Below are 8,700 nucleotides of genomic sequence, written 5' to 3' on the forward strand. Positions count from 1 at the left end.
AAAACCCATTATAATTCTAAATGTGCATGCATTTAATAACAGAGCTCAAAAATATATGAAATAAAAATAATGAAACCAAAAGAGGTAACGAGAAGCTAGGCAGAAAGGCAAAGAATTTAAAATAAAGATCATTAAAATACACTCTGCATGCACCAACTCTAGGATTATTTCTCTATTTTGAGCCCCAGCCCTTCCATTGATAAAATCATCTGAAAGCACCCCATCTTGTCCTCACATATGTAATAGGGAATTAAATGATAAAGTATTGTCCTTATTGGGATAGTTCTTTATAGTACAGAGAGAGAGTTATAATTCCAGAAGATGTTAGAATTAGTAGTTAATGGAAGAGTTCCAAAGGATGAGAAATGTATGGGGTAGAAAGGATTTTGGAATATACAACCCAGCTATGCTACCCATACTATATATATTCTTTTTTCTATGGACGACACTGTGGATTTAAGCATGCTTTATTAAAGAGTAGTTTTCTTGAACATTTTAATTTTCTATAGACCTTAATGCATAGCTTGTTTACTGCCTCTTTTTTTCACTCTTGTCTTTCTCATTGGCTGTCTGAATGCAGACAATCCAGCAGGGGACTCCCAAGACTCCAGGAGGTAATGAAACTAGGAGAAAGGAAGTTGCAAGATCCCTGAATCGCCACTTAAAATAAGGTGCCCAGGAGGTCCAACGGAATGGGCACACCATATCATTTGATTGTGTCAGTGAAAAAAACAGGTTTCTATTGTGCTAAATTACTGAAATTTTGGCACATATGTTGCGGCTCTCTACATAACTGATTAACACAAACATTTTGAAGTTAGGCAAGATATTTTACTCTGTTCTGAGTGCATGGTGCGTAGTGTTTCCTATGAAACACTTCTGTATGAATTGGCTTTCTGTAATGGTAATCTGGATCCCTGGTGTTTTTGTTTGTTTTGTTTTGTTTTGTTCTTGTGACACTAGACTGTTAAACTGGCTTCTTGCTCCTGATTACATTGGTTTTATGACTTATTTGGGGGAATATTGCCATCAAACTTTTTCATAACTTTGCCTAACTGTAAAGTGACAACTTAACAGAAAATTGAAACCACTGCTACCATTGCTAGGGTTTCTCCACAACCTGGGAAAGAGTAATGGATTTTCTTTCCAAATAGTTTTACAAGTTTATATTCACACATTTTCTAATACAGTGTTCACTTAGCTGGTTATACAGGCAGCACTGCACGTCCAGTCACACTATAAAATGAAATAGAGATCAGGAAAACTATGTTTATTTTTCGATAAACTCATTAACCCTTTTTATAATGCAATTTAATGTGGACCAGTATTCATCATAAACATTCATCTCAAAGCTGTTACTTCCACATAAGGTGACTATGGTTAGTAAATCAAATACAGCATTGCAAGACTCCAGTGTAGTTAGAAAATGAATCTGAGCTATTTTTTTGTTTACATCCTTCACATAACTATCAAATATCATGCTAACCTGTTGGATTCAGTTAAATCTAAATTTAAAACTGTCATCACAAAATGGCTATACTTACATGAAAATGATACTGTGCTTTTGAAATAAACTGAAAATAAATTCACAAACATGAATCAAGGTAAACAAGATTTTTTTTACCAAGATTTTATTTTTTAATTTTTAAAAGGCTATGATATGCTGTTGTTAATCATGATTTGTTTTGTATACTGAAGCCAAATCTTCAGATATATGGTTGCAGATTTAATTGCATTTAAAAATTTAATTATCTTCAATATTTCATTAGAATAAATGTTTATTGAGCATTTACTACCAGTAGATCATATAAATATATGGTTGCAGTAAAGTGAATAATTGGAATCAAAGATATTACTAATATGCTAGATTATTAATAATTAATGTCTCTCCCTGATTCTCTCTCTGTCTTTTTTGTTAGATATAAAATAGAATACGATGTGTGTGTTAGTATCTTGTAATAATAATTTAAAGGATTGAGTAATTTCACTTTGAGGTATTCATATGTGTAGAAATATCAATAGTAAAAATCACATATAAGGAAAAAAGTCCTTTTTCTTGATATTAGCAGGACGATTCAAAGGGGAATTTTTTCATACACTCTCTAGAATGTGTTGTTCTTTAAAAATAATATTTATATTTAATGTTTAAAAATCAAGTTATTTTTCAAAAAATTCTAACAAGCAATTATCATTTTTCTGAAACATGAAACTGCTCATCTTTCTCTAGATTTTTTCCATAGAAAATGATGAAATAAATGACATTTTAAAATTTTTAAATAATTTTAAGATATAAATTTGAACAGTTATTTCAAGTGAAAACCAAACATTATTTTTTATTTTTCTCATATTAGAGTTCAAATAATCACTATCTAACACCGAAAAGTCTTGTTTTATTTGTTGTTGTTTTTTTTTTCTTTAGACAGTTCTGAGAACTTAATTCATTGTTTTTTTGGTCTACTAGCTAAAATGAATTACATTTTATCAAGGTTGATAAATTGTTGTGTTTTCATGTCTATTTTATTTCTTCATCACAGCTATGACTCCATAAGTGTGCACCATCATTGCTTAATAGAACCAAGAACAAGTCAAGGTAAGGAAACTGCCCAATGATAGACAGCTAGGATGTCTGAAGGTCTAGAGCAGACTGGCAAAATCATATCAGCATCTTAGATGAAGAGAGTTTGGTGTCATATTATTTTTATAAAGCTAAGGAAAATTCTTCTTTAGCATTAAAATGCGCATACACACACATACATATACACATACACACAAAGGCAAATGTTCAGACCAAGTCTAGTCATGTGCTCTCCTAGCTGCCTGGTTCCAGCCATTAGCTTCTCCTAATAGGGTTCCCACAGGAGCCTCTTCCCTGATCTCTCTGCTTCTCCTATGTCCACCTTTGCCCTCCTGCAATAATTATCTACAGAGCAGACATGAAGTCACCTTAAAATGTAAGTGCAAACATCTCACAGTTATGCTCAAAATCTTCCATATACTGTCATTCCACTGAAGATGAAGTCAAATTCCTTATAAAGACCTAAAGAGTCCTCATCATGTGCACCACCGTTTACCTCCCTTATTTTTCATCTTCTCACCTCATTTTGTTTCTGTCACACTTGCTTCCTTGCTATATGTGCAACATACCACATACCTTACCTTAGAGACATTTCACAGGTTTTTGTTTCAGGTTGGAATCCATATCCCCCATGCATCTGCACTTTGATCACTTCCATAAAGTCTTTGATCAAATAGCTCCTTCTTAATGACACCCAACTGGAATACCTTACTGAAAATTACACCTGCACACAGCCAACCCTCCAGATCACCCTTACCTCACTATATTTCTTTTTCTTTCCTTTAATTAACAGGTTTATTACAACATAATTAAAAACTATAAAATTCATCTCCTTTAAATTTACAATTCAGTGATTTTTAGCATATTTACGGATTCACGCAACCATAACCACGATCTAACTTTTATAAATCTCTATAAATTCCTGTCCATTTACAATCATTTCCTATTCTCCAAAGCAGCCCTAGGCAACTACTTATCTATTTCTGTCTGTAGAGATTTGTCTTTTTGGACATTTGCTATAAGCAGCGTCATAAAATACATGTTATTTTGTGTTTGGCTTCTTTTATCTCTCATGATGCTCTTGAGTTTCATGCATGTTGTAGCATGTATCTGTAATTATTTCCTTTTCATTGCTGAATAATATTCCATTGTACGGGTATACTCTCTTTTGTTTATCCATTCAGCAGTTGATGGACATTTGGGTCATTTCCATGTATGGACTATTATGAACAATGCTGCCATAAACATTTATGTGCAAGTTTTTGTGCGGACATATGTGTTCATTTTTCCCCATACTCCAGTCTTACAGCATCCATGACCTTCTTACATATCATAAATGTACTATTTATTCTGTTAATTACTTGTTGACGTTTACCAACCATTGGAATATATTTCAAGGATTTCTGTTGCTTTTGTTGAGAGTGCCTAGAACAGCTCTTGGTAGATGGCAAGAATTCAAAGTGTTTGTTGAATGAATGAAGGAATGTTCACATGTAGAGTGCATATTTCTGTTTCTAGGTAAGATATATATTTTAAGTAGTATATTTCTTCATGCTTCCCCTTTTTCATCAACCTCTTATATGCTGTAGGAATATGTTAGGATTAATATTTATAAAAATGGGTGGGAAGGGAAGGAAATAACTTTAAAATGATAAAAAGGAACTGAGGTAGGTAGAACAGACCCCCAAAGATATCCACACACTAATTCCCAGAACTTGTGAATATGTTCGATTATATGGCAAAGGTGAATTAAGGTTACAGATGGAGTTAAGGTTGCTAATCAGCTGACTTTAAAATAAGGAGAGTATCTAGGATTATCCAGATGGGGCCAATGTAATCACAAAAGTTCTTTATAAGTAAGAGGGGAGTCTGAGTGAGAGTAGGAAATGGATGGTAGAAGCAGAGTGTTACAGTGATGTGAAAGGAGGAAAATTCAATCCACCATTGCTGGCTTTGAAGATGAAATGATCCAAGGAATAGGATCAGCCTAGAAGCTGGTAAAGGCAAGAATATAGATTCTCCCCTCGAGCTACCAGAAAGGAATGCAACCCTGTTCATCTCTTCATTTTAGCCTGACCCATGTCAGACTTCTGATCTCTAGAACTGTAAGATAACATATTTGCATTGTATTAAGCTACTAAGTTTGTGATAGAGCAGCAAAAGAAAGCTAATAGAGGAACCACATGTACTAACTACACAGGAGGCTAAGCAGAGGGACCTAAATCCCCATCATGTTAATAAACAGTTGCTCTTGTTTGTGTACTATACTCAGCTCAAAATGAATTTTCAAAGAAATAGGAGTCACGGTCTCTGCTCTTGAGGAAAAAAGTTTACAAACTAGTCAGATTTTCCAAAGGGAAAACACGACCATATGGCAAAGATGTTAGAAGCACAAAATTGTGCCAACAGGATAATCAACCATCATGTACATGGCCAGCCATCCCAGAGAACTGGCAAGCAAGGAGCATCACTGTAGCAGCTGTTTCCATGGCCCCAAATCCTATGATAGTGACTGAAAAAGAAACAAAACAAACTAGCAAATAGAAACCTTCTGAGATCTTGAACCTGTGAAACTGAGAGGCAGCATGGTGTAATCAAAGCGAGTACAGAGCTACCTTAGACCATCTGGATACTGATCTTGACTCTACCCCACAACAGGCTTGTGACCTTGGGCAAGTCACCTAAGCATCATCTCTTTCCTTGTCTCTAAAATGAAGTTGGACCCTTCCAGCTATTCTCTGGGAACTGGTGAGATCACTTCCAAAATAAGCTAAATATTCTTTCTGTATTCATTTTTTTTTTTATAAAACATATGTAATCAAGGACAATTTTAGTACCAGGAAAAAGTTTATGTGTACAATTTAATTAACAATTTTCAAAAAATATTTAACTACCTACATTTTGCCAGTCTGTTTTACACCCTTAGAAATACATTAACGCCTGCTCATATATATACAAAAGCATAAAATATAATTTATTTAGAGAATATGTACATTTATATAGAGTATATATTTGGAAAGAGTATATTTAATAAAGCATCATGGGCTTCCTAGGTGGCGCAGTGGTTAAGAATCCGCCTGACAATGCAGAGGTCACGGGTTCGATCCCAGCTCCAGGAAGATCCCACATGCCACGGAGCAACCAAGCCCGTGTGCCAAAAAAAAAAAAAAAAAAAGTATACATGAAATAAAAAAAAAAAAAAAAAAAAGAAGAAAAAATAAATAAATAAAGCATCATAAGAGTTTTATAACTAAGCTAGTGCATTTTGGAGATTCTGAATACATAACTTAAATAATAAATAAATTTTGAGATGGCCACAGTATCAGTCAGGATTCCCTAGGGATATAACCAATAAGTCATATTTTTACATGTATGGAATATAAGGTATTATATCAAGTAATGGAGGCTAAGTCCCAAGATCTATAGTCAGCAAGCTGGACACCCAGGAAAGCAAATGGTATATTTCCAGTCTGAGTCCAAAAGCCTGAGAACCAGGAGAGGAGATGGTGTAATTTCCAACCAGAAAGCGCTAAGGCTGGAGACCCAATAAGAGCAATGTCCCAGATCAAAGCAGTCAGGCAGGAAAATTCTCTCTTACTTGGGGATCCACTAGTAACCAAAAGCTGTTAATTTCAGGGAACTCTCTAGTGGTCTCAGGAGTACCTAGGAGAGAACTATCCATGCCACAATAATCCTCTTGCAATATTGACCCAAACTCTGGTGCTCAGTTATCCACAGTGATGAAAATCATTTTGCTTTATCAGGTAAACTAGAGAGTGGGATGGGGGGAAGGATGGATAAGAGACATAGTACCTATACAGTCTATGTCAGAATCATATGTAGCTTTAAAAATATTAAACTATGTAAATGATGTACTTCTAAAGGAGAAGAAATGAGACTATTCCATAACAAACAACTTCAGGTCATCAAAAACTATAACGACTTTTACAAGTACCAATAAAATAGTTTTAGGAAGAAACACTCTAAAATAAATGAGCATTTACTCTAATGTATCTCTACAAATAGATGTATATAGACTGCACATATTTAAGCAAAACTATGTCTCTTATTCAGATACTACTTTAGTTACTTTTAATTATCATTCCCAAATATTTCTTGGGACTTTATGATCTTTCCTGGTAAAGTCAAATTTTTTCAAAATTATGATAGTAGTTTTTGACAGCATGAATCAATTAAAACTAGCCATTGCTTCTTTCCTTTCAACAGAGTTTGAGTTTAAAATATCAGTCAAGTACAGAGTATGTTCTCTTATCTTATGAATAGATTTTTCAACATGTAAGTCTGTAGTAGTATGTGTAATTTAGCTAGAGCAACTAGGAAAAGTGAAGATATCTTTATGCAAATTAAATAAAATAATAGCAAAATTCTGTATTTCAAAGGCTCCTCAGTAACAGTGTTTTATTCTAATAAGTATGAAAGACTGTTATCTTAAATAAGTGGCATTTATTTAAAACAGTCATGTACTCTGCTACCCCATTATTTGTATATTATTTCTTTTAATTATCACAGAAATCTTATTGTTTAAATATATTATCATATTAATAAAGTTATACACTTTTAAGGGCTTAAATATCTGGTGACAGAAATAGGAGTGCAAACTCAGAGCTGTCTTACTACAAATCTATATGTAGTCTTAAAAATTCACTCAATTTTCAAGTGATGTAATTTAAAAGACTCATTTCTCTCATCAGTAAAACTGGAATAATGATAATGGATTCAGGCATGTGTATGTGGATTGTATGTGTATGTGTATATATATATATATGTTTGAGATGAACAAGTAGGTAATTAGATAAAATATTATATGAAACCCCTTAATTCAGTTTCAGGCACAGACTAGGTAGCGCCATTGGCATCTCACTAGAAGGTCTTAGACAAACACTACTCATCTGAGTCTCAAGTTTATTATCTCCAGAATGAGAGAAATACACACTTTGCTATGTTGAAATGAGGAGTACTTGTCATAATGTATATGAAAGCTCCTCATGATGTATAATGTGCATATATATGTGTACATACAATATATGTATAAACAGTGTGACAGCCCTTTATTGAAGTCCGTATAGTTTCAGTTTATACATCACTCTAAGTGTGTTTACTAGTAGCATAAATAATCCTTCATGTTCCATATTATATCTCCTACATAGACATTAAACATTGAGTTTTTATATATTAAACTAGCTTTCCTATTTTTTTTTTAATGGCACTTCTAGAATAATTTTTTTTAATGAAGGAGGTGATAGTTTCACTCTTTTCTAGGTGTGAACTGTAGCTCTGACTAATGCATATTATTTTCAAGTACTCTCCTCAACTTCTTTTAAAAATGTATTTTTTAACAAGCAGTAATCTGCTGCTATAAGAATATAAAGTAAAACTATCTATCCCAGCAACACCTCGGCATTTTTCGCCTTGGTTTTCGAATTGGTGGTTTAAATTATTTAATCTGTATTATTGAAGACAGTAACTTCAGGGGTACGAAAATATTATTGACCTGATTCCAACCCAACTTAGACACCACTCGACATTGAATCTTTCAAAAAATATCATATCTTTTGGCTAATATTGGGTACTGGGTTCACACAGACAAATCAGGCTTACCTCATGACAAATAGGAGCTCAAATATTATAGTCAGGGATTAGATAAAAGAGAATATGAAGTAGTAAGTGCTACAAATAAATACACATGATGAATGGGCATTAAAGTAAAATAATCAATATGTTTAGATTAAGGATTTTGGATCTTCAGAAAAGACACAAAGTCAGTAATTTTTTGAGATACGTGTGGGATAAACATTAGAATAATTCCTATCTAAAGACTGGGTGTAAATTGTTTTAGCAAAAATTGCGAAGGAAAAACATTACAAGCTGCTTTATGCTTTAAGTAGAATAACCCTCTTAGACGCCAAGCAGGGCTCTTGCTCTTAACTTATGAGTGAATAATTAAAGCCCCAAACTAAAACAACTCCATGTGTATTAGAATCCAGGAAAACTGGCATTTAAAATTTTCTGCTATCATTCTCCAAGTAACGACAACTTAAATACCCAGCTCTGTTTATTTGTATTTCTTGACATTTCCTGTAGATTGCACACATCAAATACACTGC

The sequence above is a fragment of the Hippopotamus amphibius genome, chromosome 9, assembly GCF_030028045.1.
Source record: "Hippopotamus amphibius kiboko isolate mHipAmp2 chromosome 9, mHipAmp2.hap2, whole genome shotgun sequence".
In the NCBI taxonomy this organism is placed as follows: domain Eukaryota; kingdom Metazoa; phylum Chordata; class Mammalia; order Artiodactyla; family Hippopotamidae; genus Hippopotamus; species Hippopotamus amphibius.